The sequence below is a fragment of the Malaclemys terrapin genome, chromosome 17, assembly GCF_027887155.1.
Source record: "Malaclemys terrapin pileata isolate rMalTer1 chromosome 17, rMalTer1.hap1, whole genome shotgun sequence".
Taxonomy (NCBI): domain Eukaryota; kingdom Metazoa; phylum Chordata; order Testudines; family Emydidae; genus Malaclemys; species Malaclemys terrapin.
Window position 1 is genome coordinate 4,008,971 of NC_071521.1, and position 16,009 is coordinate 4,024,979.

Genomic DNA, 16,009 nt, shown 5'->3' on the forward strand with positions numbered 1-16,009 from the left:
AAGTCCTACATTACTTTTGAAAATGGGACTTAAGAGCCGAAGTCACATAGGCACTTCTGAAAATTTTCTTTTAGACTGTCTCATTCACAGTTCTTAAACTAGTTGGAATGTCAGGTCACTCTTGACCACTAGCGTGGGTTGCATCTACCTGACATGCAGTTGGGACAGGCAGTAGTTCGCAAGGGAAAGTAGAAAGTGCTCTCTTCTACATCAGTATTTGCACGGTGTTTAAATCACAGGTAAGTCAGCAGAGGAGAGGGGTATACATTGCCTTTTCCTTGAGCCTGCGATTCTAATGTTGCCGAGTTTCAGAGCTTGGAATGCAATTTAACAGGCCTATATGCAAAGCTGACTCCATAAGCTTTACTGTGTAGCTGCTATGTCTATTCTGTTGTATCTTTAAGAACAAGGGAGAAACTGTTATTTTGTAGCTTGGACTTCTGGCTCAGAGTTCTGAGGAAGTCCCTTTCCATTAGCGACAGACAAGCAGATGCACAGTCTGGTATGTTCCCCTCCTGCATAAACCCTTGGAGTTAGTTGATTTGATTCTAATGTGTGCTTTAGAAATTACTCCTAGCACCAAAAGGTTAAAATATCAAATCTCCCAGATAACTGACTGGCCCATTAGTCTGAAGGGCAGTTATTGTCTGTCAGTCATCTTATATTAATGCTATTGTACAGGTTGGGGGTATATACTTTTTTTAAAAGCTGCCTGTGCCTTTTGAGATGTAGGTCCCACCCCATCACTGTGCTAAACTGCTTGTGTCCAATAGCAGTATAAATAGTTATAAAGGGCCATTCTCTTCGCTAACAGAAAAGCTGTGCATCCTGCCATTACGTTATTTCTGTGCCAGTTCTAGCTATCTGTGTTCTTCTTTTAACAAGCATTCAGTATTTGGAACAGGGCAACCTTATTCCTGGGCATTGTGCTGTTCAGATGGAGAGTGTCTCCTGTGTACATGCAGTGAATGTGTAGCATATAGCTTCTATTGCCCAAGCGATTCCTGTCGGATGGAGTACAAATCCAGCCTGCAGAAAAAAGGCAATTTAGTGCCTGTGTAGGTGGTTCCTAATTTGTCTAATTTGCTGTCATGCAGCCAGCAGGAGTTAATTACATGATTCCAGCAATCATCATGGCTCCCATTTAATGTTCTGTCAGTCCTGCTGCCAAGAGTTGCACTGGAGTTAAATATCTTTTGCTTTTATGAGATTCTCTGTCAAGGAGCTTGGGGAGAACAAGCTAGTCCAACATCTCAGTAAATAGCGGAATGGGTTTTTTTAAGCTGTGGAATCTTTACAGCAGGAGGTTTGCAGGCACTTTCTGGCATCACATTCTAATGGCCTTGAATTAACCTTTTGAAAAGCTTTAAGAAAATGGTGAATTTTGATGGAAAACTTTAATTTATCATTCAGGCAGTGGGGACTATTGCTCCCATCGCTGGCAGATACCCAGCTCCGCTGTCTGCACGCTGTGGAGAGGAAAGGGATACTTTCTCTTGCGGCACTTGCCTTCTAGCAGAAGGGTGACCTGTAAAGTGTCTTACTCATAAAAAGCTTATATTCTCTAACCACAGGAGGATCTTAATTAGGTAAAGGCCTATAACACACGAAAAACCACTCTGAGTCTGTGGTTTTCCCAACAACCAATGAGTGAAAAATTCCTTGACCACAATTACCCTCTTGGGCAGGACAGAAGAACGGGGCACCAGCACAGAGACTTCCAAATGGGCTAGGAAGAAACCTTTCCCTATGGACTGGCTGTTCAATAATGGTGCATTCATTTCTTGTGCCTTCTGAAGTAGGTGGCGCTGGCCACTATCTGAGACTAGATGAAGTACTGATCTGGTCCAGGCTGGCAATTCCTATGGACAAGGAGAACCACATATGGGACCAAGTCCTGCAGCCATCATTGTACCTTCTCATCCACAACTCCCCTGATGTGGAGGGAGGGTGAGCATATGCTCCCCTCACCTACTCGTATCTCTCATGGAGCGCTGAAGTCTGGAGGAACTTCTCCAGAAGGTCTGTTACAGGCAGTGACACTTTGAATTAATTTCCCAGACCTGAAGAAGAGCTCTGTGTAAGCTCGAAAGCTTGTCTCTTTCACCAACAGAAATTGGTCAAATAAAAGATATTACTTCACCCACTTTGTCTCTTTAACTTCAGGCACTGAGGGAATATGTCACAGGATTCAAACTTAGTCCTCAGGTGGTATCTGGAGTCCTGGTTGACCACTCCAGCAAAAGTGATCTTTCCTCTCTGGGGAACTGGCTTTGCCTCCATGTACCCATAACAGATGGGTGGGATTATTTCTGTGGCAGCTCCTGCTTTGGATACTACTTGGAATTCTGCTCGATAGCCGCCTGTATTCCATTCAGATTAATCAGGCTGCTTCTGTAGAGGAAAGAAACCCTAAAATTTCAGACTGGTTCCAATGAGGTCTCAGAGGCAGCTCATGCGGAGAAATCCCATAGGTGTGGCTGAGCTAAACAGCTCAAGGGCAGTGTCGCTTAAAAGCAAAGAACACTGACTTTCTTGGCTATGTGATGATGTGCAAACACAAGGTAAGTGTTGGTGTTTCCAGGCAGGGGAGGACAGACCTGTGTCTCTGACATCAGGAGATTGAAAACTACCTACCTTCAGGACTCAACTGAAGACTGTTGAGATGTGCAGTCCTTTTGCCTTAAAAATCCAGTAGCTGCAGCTTTAGTATTCAGAGGGCACCTATTCTTTAATCTCATCATTGAATAAATCTCTTGGAAAAACATGTTTACCATCTCTAATGGGTGCAGACGGCTTGTCTGTTAACTGCCCAGTGATTTCATTTTTCTACTCTTTTAGCAAATCTAGTTTGTTGTGAAACTGATCTCTATAATAAAGTGGAAATTTTATTATAGCCATTTCAGAGCAATTCTCAGGAGAAACTCTTGCTGTCTGCCACACGGAAGTCCATGCCCAAAGATTGTGGCATCTGTTTTCATCCTTAGTTTCTTGACAGAACACATTTTGGAGGTAACCAAGTCTGGTAAGTTAATTGACACTGTGTTTTGGTGTACGACAGAAATCTGATCAGGAACGTTCTCTGCCATTATTCTATTACTTATCCACACCTGTTACTGCTTCATACCTTGGTATATCTCAGCTCAGTGCACAGTTTCATTAATGACCATGAAACCCCTCTTTCCCCCCCCCCCCCAGCACTGGAACAGGAGCACTTCAGCATACAGGTAAGTGGTTCTCTTTGTAACTGATTCTTAGTGGAAAGCAAAAGCAGGTGTGAAGGTCAAGAATGTCCATCCCTAGGATCTGGGGTTTTTTGCTAAGAGAGTAGGTGCTGTCTGTTACTATGTGACACTGCAATGTTTTGCAAAATGAGCTGGCCTCTTAGAGCTGATGCAGCTACATCTCCACGTCCAAAATCTATTTTGGATTGTTTTATCCTGTTGTATTTGGTGTCCTACTCTTTACATTTTAGTACCATATATTGTGAGGCATAGGGAGGGTAATTTAATGGTTATTTAAGTATATTAAAATGAACAGTCCAAAAGGAGTCTGCAGAAAAATTGGCAAAGTCTGAAGGCCTTTTCTCAGCCATGGAATTCTGAGCCACCTTATTAATAATGGCCCAATTATCAACAAGATTTGTAAGAAACAAAGCATCTGAAATATGTAACTGCAGAGCCACATTATCCAATACCCAACCTAAATGCCTGTGGCAATTTGACTGTTCACCACCATACAGAGGATTGCACCTTTAAGAACACTCAGGTGTTTCATGATTGGGCTAGAAGCATAGGCGCTGACTCCATGGGTGCTCTGTGCCCACCGGCAGCTCCCTGACCTCCCCCTCCCCCGCTCACCTCCGCCTCCTCCCCTGCATCTCCCCCCTTCCTCCCAGCGCTTGCACAGCGAAATAGCTAAGGGAGGGGGAAGAGGAGGAGGAACGCAGCGGGGCCGCTGCGAGCACCCACTGGTGCCAAGGAAAGTTAGTGCCTGTGGCTGGGGGGGGGGGGGGGGAGGGAAGGGGGTGAAAACAGCTGGGTTTTGTCTCTGCAGGAAGATGCAAACCGAACCACTTCTAAAAGGAACTAAGAGCTGCAAACTGGCTGAACTGAGTCAGACCTTTTTAAAAAATAAATACTGTGTGGACATGGGAGAAAAGGGCCCTAGTCCCTGCCCCTCTAGCATGGTTCTGTTACTTTTGAGTTCTTAACACTTCTGATGGATGCAGCTTCTAGCTGCATGCTCATCCACTTACGGAAAGCACCAGGTTCCCTGTTCAGCATTAGAATGAACTGAGGAAGAGGCCAGGTGCAGAAATGGACACTGAACCTCCCTTCTCCGCCCTTGAGGGGGGAGGTCTCCACTGCCTCTGCTATAAATGTTGTAAAAACAGGGATTCAGCCTCCATGGCTGCAAATCTGGTATCTTTCACCAGAACTATTTTCTCTCCCCCCCCCCCCCCGCCCCATTATAATGTGTCAGGATTTGTCAGTGCCTCAACTCAAGACTTTAAAGTAGCCAGAGTAGTGAAGCTAAAGACTTCTGGGTACATCATTGCAGCAGATTAGATTACAGAGCTGGAGGCATGCTTTACGGTTGAACACACAGGGACAGAATGGAAAGATTTCAGAAGTCAGCATGTGAGATCCAATGAGAAGATGAAATTCCCCACTGCGTTCTATGCACTGTTACCCTGAAGTTGAATTTTGACATGGAAAGTACAGTAGAACCCTGTTAATCTAGATAGTGCTCAAGCATGGGGCACTCTGCTTATCCTCTAAACTCTTGCCATAGAACCTGCCTGTACAGCAGAGGGGGTACTGTTGTAACAAACTGCAATTGTATGGTGTGAGGCACACACTTTCAATATAACCAATAGTGACAAAACCACAGTAGCTTCATCTGATCAGTATTGAATGGAATGTCAAAATATTCCTGTCTAATTCTCTCCTAAGACAACAAGGAAGTTAGAGAGAAACCAATACCATAATTAACAGAGTAAAGCACAAGGTGATTTTTCAGTTCCACTCCTCAGAATTGCCATGAATTAGTTGGTTAAACAATGCAGGGAAATTTCACATGAACACTGTGCCTGGTTCCTTTTTTTTCCCCTTTAGTGCTGACTTTTCTGTTCTCAAAAGCACAAGCTTCTGTAAGCATAAGCAATACAGAATTACTCAGGGCCGCACCATGTCAGCTTTGCAGCTTAAGATAACAGGCACAATTAGGAGGAACAGAGCACTGGTGAGACCTGCAGCACTATAATGAAGAGCTGCAGGCAGAGTGGACAAAGGTGGCCAGCTTAGCACTTTTAATCTAATGCTGTTTGCAGGTGCAAAACTTCATATTGGAAAAACCTATATTCTCAATCGTTAATCTTGCAAGGGTATTCTATCAACTGACCTCAAAAAAGTAGAATTTAACCAACGGATGTTGCTTAGTCAACATTTCTTGCAAAGAGCCTCTATTTTCCAACCAGAAGGAAGACTTTATTGCATGCGACACAAAGCAAACTAACGCAGGGTATTCAGAGCTGTGCTACTTTTAAAAAGTGGGCTCTCACAGTGAGTATGAATACTGTTTGTTACAACTCTTTCTAGTGATTATTTCTGGGCATCTGAGCACCGTGATAAAGACTGGTGTTGATTTCTAATGACATCTATTGTCTAGGAAAAACATTTTAAACTGGTAAAAGGCAGGAGCTACAGCACATATAGAGCACACTCTGGGCAATGCATGTTTAAGGTGGTAAATCTGCCCTCAAAGCAATTCAGAACAGCTGCAGAAAAAACTCTGAAGTTTTGTCCAGTTATCTGCCCTGTTGGGGACAGAGATATCCTTAAACACCTGGTTAGAAAACTAAATAGTGGATATTTGAAAGTCCTTAAGGACAAATAGTTTAAAGTTTAAACTATTGCCCTGCTGAAAAGAAAAGGGGAAGCTGCCTCAGTGTTATCTGTTTCCAAAAGTACAGTGTCAGATTTGCGATCCTATACCTAATCAATATTTGACCAAACTGAAGATATCTTGGGTCAACAAATTCTCCTACCGCATGAAGATGATGGATTCCTTCAAACCTAGGCAGAGACCAAACTCTGGTCCCTTATTTCTTTCTCTTGCTAAAGGGTCATCTGATTTCCACCTAGACCAGAATTTTTGGGACGCCCAATTCTAAATGGGAATTCTGACACTGGCAGTGGGTTGAATTTTCAAAAGCACTCAAGTAACTGACAAGTATGTGTGTACCATGGCCTTTTAACTTAGCAGAGCAGTTATGGAAGAAGGAGACCACGGTTTTCAAAAGTGGCCAATATTTCAAGGGCCCAATGTGAGACTTGCTCTCCAAGCTGTCTCAAGGTGAGCAATCAGAATCACTAGTACCTTTCAGCAATCTTGGCTACACTGGCCAAAGCATGGCATGAACTGTCAGCTACACTTCTAGCTGTAGGGTCTTTCACTGGTGAAGATTTAGGAGGCAGAAACCCAGCTGGAGGAGTTACACTGAGCAAATTCAGATTTGGAAGTCAGAAAAATTCTGGAAGCCCAGTTGTGATTTTAGTCAAACGTATGACGACTCCACTTACAGGATGTAAGAGAGAGATGGAGGGGAAGCTTTAAATCAGCATTTCATGCTCAGGCAGGCCCCACTTTCTCTCTCTCTCTCCATTTTAGTTTGGAAACCTCTTTGATTTAGCTGCATGTCAGAGGAATCTGACAACTCTGTATTGATTGCTTTTTCATTTAAATTCATTTGCTAAACTCACTGCACTGGAGAATCCATGGCTTAGAGAGGCATAGAAGCCAGTTCAAAATAACAAAACCTAAGTCACTGACTCAGTTTGGTCATGCTCATGTTCAGAACTGAACTAAATGAAAACGTGTGTGTTTGTTTTTTTTTTTGGGGGGGGGGGGGGGGAGAGAGCTGTCTGGAGGTGGTGCCACTGTGACCACACTCTACTGTGGCAGTCTCCAGCAAATGGGGGTTTGTACAGGATTATTTTGCCTTGAGGTAGGAGCTAGTCTCTAGTGCTTATAGGGAGGTTCCAGTTCTCTTCCTTTAGCCTTCATGTAAACAATATGCACACATACTGGAAATAGAGAATGTAATCCTATAAATCACTTGTTGGGTACTTCTCTTTCTAGACTTCAATGACTTTGTTTTTCTTTGCGGATCAGGATAGTAAACAAAAGATCTATTCTCGAACTCTCCTTTTCATCCATAGAGATCTGACCTTTGGCTGACAGATGCACTTATTCATGCACTGAGGCTAGAGCATTTATTTTTACACTAAGATTGGATCTAACATTGATTATAAAAATCTAAACTTTTACTATTCAGTCCCTGAACACTTTCAGTAACTTGCACAATAGGTAACACTGGACAAATCCATCTATTTTTTTCAGTAACTTGCTCTATTAAAAAATTGCTGAGAGAAAAACTTCTGAATAAAGTACATGAGATCCCTGTGGCTTAATTATAGAATCCATTACAAAATAAAATATTTCTCCTAGTTCATGTAAAGGACACTCTGCTGTTGAAACTTTTCCTGAATATTACATTGTAAATAGTGTAATTTGAAGTAGGAAGTAACTTGGCAATAACCTTAGTTGTGTATATTGTAAAAAGTGTAATGTGAATACTCCAAATGGTGTTTTAATTTGGGGGCAGAGTAACTGCACACTGAATTTTAAAATAGGGTATGTTTACTCACAGCATCTATAAAGCAACCTGCAAAGGCAAAGTAAATAGAATGCTCTTTGTATGTTAAGTTGCCTCATTACCTATGATGCTGTATCTACATTACTTCTCTGTGTTGTGGTTTGTATGCCAGCTGCTGTTAACTGTAGAGAGCAGTGATATTTGCACTGTAACCTTGGTTCACCTGCCACTGAATGTAACCTGGCACTGCTGCATTCTTGGTATGTAAAGCCCTCACATGTTTCATTTGCTCCCAACAAAGTACAATAAAAAGCTTCTCTCTGCAAACAGGATCTGTGTTGCTGTGACTGATTGGTGTGTCCAACTCTGTTAGTAAACCTTGCTGAACTGCAGTGTAGGTCTAATTTCAAATGGGAAACTATTTTTGCTTTTTAGAGCATGAAGCGTGGGAGACTAAAACAAGGAAGAGGCTAGTCTCCTTTGAATAGTGAGGCCATTGTCTGCGCAGACAGGTGTGACACAGCTTTTCAGAGGCTGCTGGCAGCCTCCTTGCCTTGGGGATAGGAGCATGGTACAGAATGAGTGTGGATTGTAATGCCTTTGCAAAGGAAACACACTGTTGTGTGCGTGTGACTGAATCCAACACAAACTAGCCACAGGGGCTCTCTGAAGATTTTCACAAATTGTGTTTTAAAAAAAAAAACTGTTCCTGGCAGGGAAGTGGGCACTTTTTATAGCCTATGAATTAGGGATGGCCACACTAAGCTCATAAGCAGTAAAGCCAAATGCAGGGGGGGCTGTTTGTAGCTGTGATGGGATCCTAAATCCCAAGCTGGAATTTCCTGCTACACAGCTGTATATTTAGATTTTTTTTTTTTAATTAAAAATTGGGAAAGTTCTTTGAAGGTCTAAGGCGAGGTGCTCTGCTCAACACCCCAGTTCTCAGTAGAAGAGGAGCAAGCACCTCCAGTTCCTGGGGGTGGAGGCCTGGGGATTAAGTTTCACATTAAATGCCCAACCTCCTCCTCTTTCTTTTAACAGATTTTTTTCTGTGTAATATCAGGCCAGAGATAAATAGGTTTTTATTCGAAAGGTTAAGCCAAAATTGCTGCTCTGTTTTGAATTGAGGGTGATAAGTACAGCTTTTACTGTAGAAAGACTTCTACACATGTACTCAGACAGGTGAACATTACTGATCACCTTGAAAGTTTGTGTGCGCGCAAGCAGGAGAGTACACAGTGGAATCTCTTATATTTTTAGATGTGAGAGTAACACCACAAATGCTACAGGTTGAATGTTCAAATAGGTATGTACCAAAGTTGTTTCTCACAGTAACTCTCCCCCATTTTACAGAGCCTTGTGAATTCCTAGACAAACTGTTAATATATGGGCCAATACCTGTCCTCTGAGACCATGCAGTTGACTTCAGGGTCCAGAGAAATCTAAGACAAAACTATGCCTTGTGATTACACTTGCTCTGTATTTTTTCATGTGTTTAAGGTTACAACTTTAAAACTTATGCTAGTGCAATATATTAATAGCATAATCCCCAAGGTAGTTCCTTTCAGAGGCTCTGATTGTCTCAAGTTATGCTAGAGAGATTCCTGTGCTAGGTGGCTATGCGGGAAAGTCGCTGCCCCCCTGCTAAGTTAACAGGAAAAACCTTACCTTTTCTTTGAAGTGCTTTTCTGATCCTGCTGTTCAGCCTTTTCATTTCAGAAGGTTTGAGTGGTGAGCTTGCCGATCAAATTCAGAGGCTACCAACCTGAAAGAGGATTAAAATGCAGCATAAGCTGACTGCGTTTGAGTTCAATAAAATTACCTCCCTAATAACAGTACCAGAGGAACCCAGGGCTCAGCATGTGAGACCAACTGACACTGTTGCCAAAAATAAAAAGCCAGGTACGCTGTACTGGGGTGAATTAACCAGACACAGGGGGGCTGTTTGGTCAGGTTCCAATGCCACACTTTTAGTTAAAAAGCACAGGGCCGCTTTAGAGAAAAAGGCAGAGCAAATAAGACTAATGAAGAACTGGCTACGATCACTCAAAATAAATGAGCTCATCAGTGAGAAAAGAGCACTAGCTGGACAGAACTCTACATAAGTTTAGGTTTTATCAGAGTAAATGTACAGGAGTAGCACATACCTAACAGTAACTAGTTATTGCTAGAGCATGTCTCACATCTATCACAGTCCCTCACAAGGGCTTGGTGGGAAGGACTGTGTCCCTTTAGAAATAAGACTGCAGGGAAAGTTCAGATTAAATATTAGGAAAGCCTGTATAACTAATAGCTGCCTGGGCAGGGATAGAATTCTCATAGGGTAAAGAAATCTATGCCAGAGCAAGGGGTGTGCACGTTTTCCCCACAATCTAAACAAGCGAGCAACTATTCCCCAAGGTGTAGGCTGTGCCTTCTTGGGGCAATGATCCTACCATTCCAAATGCTGTTCCTCATGTAGTGAGAGAATAAGAAGCTGACTTAATATAACAGCTTCTTGGTTACTGGAAGCCTGCTATCTGTTCACCCCATTTCAGCTGGGAGCCAGTTAAGGAACTGCAGTTGTAAGGTCCCAGAGTTCTCAAGGCACCAAAGCAGCCTGCCTGCCTGCCTTGCACCTGACCACTTCACAGAAATACGTTTTATTCTCAAACATTGCAAGACTGGAATTTACAGGAGCAGGGGGGTGCAGATGCTACACATGGTCAGTGGTGGCTGAACTGAAGCATTCTGAAAGGATTATTAACTACTGCTATTAAAACAACCAAAAGATCCAGGCTGCATGCTATCTGCTCTGGAAAGCAGGGAGCCCAGCTTTCTCCCACTGCAAGTGCCAGCACCTTGGAGAAGTGTGCACTTGATTACAGAGAAATCGATATGTTCGCTGTGTGCACCTCAGTCAATAAACCAGCCCTTTGTTTCCACAAGTAAGGGCGCAACGCATCTACAAGCCAGGTGAGACTCTAGAGAGAGCTGACCTGCAGCCTCCTCGTGCTTTATTAATGAGGGATCTGTACAACAGCAAATAAGGTGACCCTAAAGCTTTGTAGCCGGATTCACCAAGGGCTGGGCTCCTCTCTGGCCCATATACAGCACATGTCAAATGAGCCAGTGGGCGATTTACTGTCCCCACAGACACTAAGGCCAGACAAAGGCCTCTGTTCACTCGTCCATACCGCACACACCAGCCCATTCCTTCCTCTGGTCTAGTTTAAGAGATTTGCTAAGCCAAAGGGGAAATCAGGGCTGAGGATCACCCCCAGGAATCATAGAATATCAGGGTTGGAAGGGACCTCAGGAGGTCATCTAGTCCAACCCCCAACTAAATCATCCCAGCCAGAGCATTGTCAAGCCTGACCTTAAAAACCTCTAAGGATGGAGATTCCACCTCCCTAGGTAACCTATTCCAGTGCTTCACCACCCTCCTAGTGAAAAAGTTTTTCTTAATATCCAACCTAGACCTCCCCCACTGCAACTTGAGACCATTGCTCCTTGTTCTGTCATCTGCCACCACTGAGAACAGCCAAGCTCCATCCTCTTTGGAACCTCCCCCCCTTTCAGGTAGTTGAAGGCTGCTATCAAATCCCCCCCTCACTCTTTTCGTCTGCACACTAAACAAGCCCAGTTCCCTCAGCCTCTCCTCAGAAGTCATGTGCTCCAGCCCCCTAATCATTTTTGTTGCCCTCCACTGGCCTCTTTCAGTTTTTCCAAATCCTTCTTGTAATGTGGGGCCCAAAACTGGACACAGTACTTCAGACGAGGCCTCACCAACGCCGAATAGAGGGGAATGATCACGTCCCTCACTCTACTGGCAATGCCCCATCTTATACAGCCCAAAATGCCGTTGGCCTTCTTGGCAACAAGGGCACACTGCTGACTCATATCCAGCTTCTCATCCACTGTAACCCTTAGGTCCTGTTCTGCAGAACTGCTGCCTCGCCACTCGGTCCCTAGTCTGTAGCAGTGCATGGAATTCTTCTGTCTAAGTGCAGGACTCTGCACTTGTCCTTGTTGAACCTCATCAGATTTCTTTTGGACCAACCTCTAATTTGTCTAGGTCCCTCTGTATGCTATCCCTACCCTCCAGCGTATCTACCACTCCTCCCAGTTTAGTGTCATCTGCAACTTGCTGAGGGTGCAGTCCACGCCATCCTCCAGATCATTAATGACAAGGAAGCGCAGAGAGGCGCAATAAATGCATAGGAACCTGTACAGCTATTATCTTTTTAATTGTCCCACCTTAGAGCAAACTCTCCTGTCAGGTGTAATCCACCTAAGTAGCCAACAGGTTGAAGGAAGCTTTTCAACCCCATTACAGCACACACTGCCTTTTCTGGATAATACTGTTCATACAGGCACTGCCTATGCTCACCATTCAAGGCAACTCCAAGAGGGGGCGTACCCATGCTGTGAGAGGGTTAGTAGAGATCCCTACAGGCAGCACTTCACCCCTCAATCAATTGCTGGGTATGAAATGCTGACTTTAGTCCTTCGCTGCAGGCCTGAGTGTGAGCAAGTCAGCTAGAGAGAGCGAGTTCATCCCCTCCCCATTTGCTGAGCTGTAAATCATCCCCTTCCCTTGGTCACCAAGATCCTCCCTGTGTGCAACAGCAAGAAATTCAAGCTCCTGCCACCTTCAGGGCATTGGATGAGCTTTCACGCCATCTTACACCTCTATTTATTTATAACACTGTTCAAAGGCAGCCTGGGTTTCCCTTTCAATGACATCGAAGGCTCCTCCACACCCCAGGCGGAGAAAAGAGGAAGCAGGTGGACTGGGCAGAGAACAGGAAGCTTTGCAAGCTGTTGGAGGGGATTCCCTTTAGAGATCTTGGGAAAAGGACACCTATCTCCTTCCTAACCCAGAGCCTGTGCCGCTTGCTCAGCTCCCTGTGTGCATACAGGGGGGAGCAATTCCCCACTCAGAGAAAGGGAAGAATCCATCTATGTTTAGGTTTAATTAATTAGACAGAGTTTTGCTTGGAGAGGAGAGTAGATGTTGCAGAAGGAGGGCAGATATGGGGTGAGTAGAGGGGCAATCCCAAACTAAACTGGACCGTGGTGACCTGGAACGCTGATTCAATACATACTCCTACAGTAGTGACACTGCAGGCTGGGGGCAATTATTGAATTTTCATAGAGGGTGTAAAAGGAGCACATCAGAGGGGACCTGGAGCCACAAGGGTAGGATTATCCCAGGTCAGTTATGTTGGTGCAAAGAGTCTGGTCCACATCATGGAGAAAGACGCACAACTTCCTGCATCTGTCTAAACCAAGGGGTGTGACGGGATCCTGCTCACCAAGATGGGGCTCGGGGTGGGCTGTGAATAATTATAAACTTACCAGATGAGGAGAGAGACCGGATCCCTGTGACTGGGGGTGGTGTGAGAGGGTTCTTTCTCCTACAGCCTTTATAAATATAACTGCTCCAAAATCCTCCTGCCTGGCTTAGATGAAAGGCCTCAAAACCCAGAAAATAAAGCCAGCTGCAGGAAGCTCTGATCCCAGCTGTACTTTGAGGATTCTATTTCCAGACAGTGTCTCAGCAGAACGCTGCTTCTGCAGAGACCCCCAGGAGCTCAGCCTGCCAGCCCCAGCTACAATGCCTGATCTTATTCAAGAGCATTTCATTTCAACTTGACAAAAGCCTTGGCTTCTGAATTCAGAGGGATGCCCTGCACCCCTGTTAAAAGAGAGAGATTGTTCCTACAGATCACAGTGTTTGGAGATGGAAAGCACACAGATCAGTCAGCCCTTCCCTGCTGCCCATGATTAAAATTGGATCTGTACCTTGCAGCTCTCTCTAGCTGACCTGTAGGGAGGAGGGCAGATCACAGCTCCTTTGCTATTGTACCATCACTTGCTCAAAAACACGTGTTCTATATGCAGGTGAAAAAACCAGAGCTACTCAGCAAAAAACAATTCACAGGCATCTGTCTTGCAAAGGAAGCACAGTAGAATTAATCCAGGACCCCATGTCCAAGCAGCTACTTCTAGGTATTTTAAACACATTATTTAATCTCTCACCTTGCCTGCAATGAACACGGGGCTAGAATTGGTTCTTTCTTAGTATATTACATGGGGGTGATGAGGACAATGGACTGGCTGCTTTATTAATCTGAACAAAGAGAAAAAAATCCACACCACATTTAAAACACAAACTAGGCTAGAAATCTGCACACCTAGGTTAGGAAAGTCCAGAAGCTTGTTCAGAAGGAAAGGAGCCCAGTGAGAAATACCCCAATTTAGATGGGAGAGAAGAGAGGGGGGGCTCAGACTGGAAGTGATAATGGTTGGAAGCTTTTGCAGACCCAGAACTTTACAGCTGAAACAGGTATTACTGGCCACCTCTTTCCATGCTGTCTAATCACCGACATGAGCAACATCTGCAGTCTTCAGACACATTCAGAACACGAGGCCGGGCTACAGAGCAGCCAGTGGTTTCTCAAAGAGACATTTTAGTATCGTAACCAACAAAGGTGCCTAGGAGCTGCACAGTTTGTGCTGTACATGTCTGTGCTGGAAGCAGAAAGCTCATCCATAATTCAGAGGAGCTCAGCACAGGCTTCCACAGTGCCCCTCACACACACCAGGGCTTCACCACATCACGCAGAGTGCCTCCAGGATGCCCGGATGTGCACTGACACCATCCCTTTCAAACACCATTGAAAGCATCCAGTCAGAGTCCTTCCAGCTGGGCATGCTGTGCTCCCAACAGGACTCTCTGGGGGGCAGAATTATGGGTGGCTCTTGATCACCCCACGATTTGCCTTTTAAAGCTCAAAAGAACAGTACTTTATAAGTAGCCACCCTTCATCTTCCTCCCCCACCCTTTGGACAGGAAAAGAGAGTTATTAAATACCAATATTTCCACTTCCTCCTTTAAAGGTTATTGGGCTCCACAGTGCAGAGTGCATCTCACCCTGTTTCCACACCGGTAGTCTAGGTTCCCAGGCCTGCACCAGCAGTATTCCTGATAGAAAGGCTTGCAGAGGACCCTTTCCCCAAGTCCTGAACGCTGCCACAGGCGCAGCGCTCTCTGTCCCCACCTCACCCCAGTGTACCTCTCTCCCTCCCTCTTATGGACACAAGTTGGGAGGAATCTGCATTGCTGCCTTCCTCGCTCTGTCTCACGCTTGCCAGAGAGTAGATTTCTCTCTTCCCTCTGAGACACCCTTTCCAGCTACACCTGAAGGTCACAAGTCATTCTAATATATAGTCCTCAGATAGAGGACGTATCAGATATTAAACTGAGAAGAACAGATACTCTAGTTTCACCTTCCAAAGTCACCTGTGCAAGAGACTTGGAGCTTATCCTTCACCTTGGATCACACGTACAGAGGCCCCTGCCCATCAGCAGTAGGGGATTTAACACTCATGCCATGTGCTCATTGCAAACCTTGCAAAACAAGGGCTTCTGCTTCGTCACTAGCAGGCTGCAATTCTCACCACCTTTCCACTTGTTACTATGCTGCCGTCTCTTATCTTTACTGGGACTCAGAGGTTCTCTGTTCCTGGGCAAGCTCAGCACAGGCCCTTTCATGCCAGCATTGCTCCAGATCCTCTCATCACAGAGTGCTCTATAAATACCTGAGGCAGATAGTTTAATGGGGCTATGATCACACTAGTTATTTTGTCAAGGTTCCTACTGTTTCTGACACCAATGCAGCTCCACCTCTGGCAGGAACAGTGGGGGAAAAATCTAGTGTAGACACAGGTTGGGAGGTAAGTATTCTGCTTGAAAATCACACTCCAGCCACACACACCACAACATAGTAATAACCTCCAAAGCAAGCCTGGACCACAGCACAGGTATAGAGGAGCACCACAGGCCCAGAACTGGAGACCCAAGGTCTTTTATAACCCACAGCATCTGGTCACGATCAAGTACCAGGGCCCAGGAGAAACCATCAGACCTACACTCTCGCCCTTAAAAGTTAAAGCCTCTACCTGGAAGAGCTGAGGACTGTATGGTACAGGAGAATGGAGGATGCTGCAGGTCAGGATGGTGGTACATTGGCAGACTGTGCAGGGCACTGGAACTGCAGTGGATATAGCAGGTCAGGACTGAGACGCACTGCAAGAGCTGGGATAGCGGCTCAGGACTGGGATAGCAGGAGCTGCTCATGGTCAGGCGTGAGGTGCACCAGCCAGTGTGTAGGGCAAAGTACAGCCCCTGCTCAGGACATATTATGGTGCCTATTGTTGGAAAAGTTTTGAACACGCAAAAAATGGCTCTTGCCTCTTTTGGATTAACATACTGGGAAGCCTGGCTTTCAGATTGCAGGCTGGATCCCCTCCTCTCTTCTGGGTATCACTGAATTTCTGAAGGGGCAGCTGACAGCA

At 45.0% G+C, this 16,009-nt stretch overlaps 1 long non-coding RNA gene and 1 pseudogene across 7 annotated transcripts in view; both read right to left on the reverse strand.

Moving 5' to 3' along the window:
* The window catches only part of LOC128825079 (uncharacterized), a 42,374-nt gene that overhangs the window by 22,895 nt on the left and 3,470 nt on the right, over window positions 1-16,009 (reverse strand). For all 7 annotated transcript variants that reach the window (XR_008442599.1, XR_008442594.1, XR_008442596.1 and 4 more), the window contains exon 3: window positions 9,332-9,428. This is a non-coding gene — a long non-coding RNA (uncharacterized LOC128825079). The remainder of the gene's footprint in view (window positions 1-9,331; window positions 9,429-16,009) is intronic.
* Window positions 14,882-14,931, reverse strand: LOC128825460 (U2 spliceosomal RNA; annotated as a pseudogene).